Source organism: Bos taurus, chromosome 5 (assembly GCF_002263795.3).
Source record: "Bos taurus isolate L1 Dominette 01449 registration number 42190680 breed Hereford chromosome 5, ARS-UCD2.0, whole genome shotgun sequence".
In the NCBI taxonomy this organism is placed as follows: Eukaryota; Metazoa; Chordata; class Mammalia; order Artiodactyla; family Bovidae; genus Bos; species Bos taurus.
The window spans coordinates 76,121,237-76,122,613 of NC_037332.1; the positions used below are offsets into that span (position 1 = coordinate 76,121,237).

Sequence of the window (1,377 nt, forward strand, 5' to 3'; positions counted from 1 at the left end):
TAATTTACACTTCCCTAATTGATCTCGGTGAGGCAGCAGTGAGTGGTGGCTTGAAGCAAGATCTTAATTCTTGCCCAGGAATTAAACCTGGATAGCCTAGATGAAAACCAGGAATCCTAGCCATCAAACCAGCAAGGCTTAGAGGCTAGAAGTTGATTTTCCCTGAATCTTTGCTACCAGTGAAAAATTCATTTATCATGGTTGCAGAAACTGTAAATGCAGGTACAAAGTCTATTGTTAGAGACATAGCACAACAACAAGTGGGAGAGCACACAGAGAAATAGTTTATCTAGTTGAGATAGAATCAAGGCAGAAATTAACACCCAGAGAGAAAATGTGTGGGTCCCCTCGTCAGCACAGTAAAGAGGCAGTTAAGTCATTTATATAGGTCAGTTCTTCCAGGTTGTTGTCTTCTTCCAGGCCAATTATCTGGTTTCTTTTTCCACACCTGACCTTCCCTGGAACCCTACCCTGGGGTGCCCATGCACCCTTCAGCCAAGATGGATCTCGAAGTGAAGGCTTCTGGGAGGAGCAAGACTCATTATGGCCTAGCTTTATCCCTTGACTTTTGACCCACAAGAAGCCTTTCTGTGCATGTGTAGTGTCTGCCTTGTCCTAAAAGAGGAGGAAGGGAGATCTCTTAATGCTTTACTCAAACCAGGTTTTGCCCCTCTTTATCCTTGCCATGACTATTAAGGAGCTTACAAGAGACAAATACTGGCTATTTACCTTATTTCTGTTGTTACTTCCATTTTGGAGGGCAAAGTGAAAGTGAAAGTCTCTCAGTCGTGTCCAACTCTTTGTGACCTCATGGACTACACAGCCCATGGAATTCTCCAGGCCAGAATACTAGAGTGGGTATCTTTTCCCTTCTCCAGGGGATCTTCCCAACCCAGGGATCAAACCCAGGTCTCCTGCATTGCAGGTGGATTCTTTACCAGCTGAGCCACTAGGGAAGGAGGCTGATTGTAAATGGCTCAACTGGAGCCCACCTATCTCTTGTCTCAGGGAATGCAAATAGGAGGCTAGTTGTAAATGTCTAATCTGGAGTGCATTTATCTCCTACATAATTATAACCAATGACAGTGAGTATGGTATTTTTTGGCATTAATAGTTTAAATATAATAGATTTATATTTAATTAATTATATTAATCATATCCTACACAAGTATATTTAAAAATTTGTATCTCATACATTGTTATTAGATGTCCATAGAGCATTTAGGGAAACTGGCAAAAAGATAAACATTACTAAATTTCAAAAAGTAGAATTCTTCTATTTGTGTGATTCAGTGATACATATACTCATATGTTACTTTTGAAATTATTTTCCACTATAGATTTTTATAAGATATTGACTGTAGTTCCCTGTACTAT

At 39.9% G+C, this 1,377-nt stretch overlaps 1 long non-coding RNA gene across 1 annotated transcript; it reads right to left on the minus strand.

Moving 5' to 3' along the window:
* Nucleotides 1-264: 264 nt before the first annotated feature.
* On the minus strand, nt 265-778 carry LOC132345400 (uncharacterized). The gene is made up of 2 exons (XR_009494745.1): nt 730-778; nt 265-615 (listed from the first exon to the last, which is right to left on the minus strand). It is a non-coding gene; the product is annotated as an uncharacterized lncRNA (long non-coding RNA).
* Nucleotides 779-1,377: the final 599 nt, after the last annotated feature.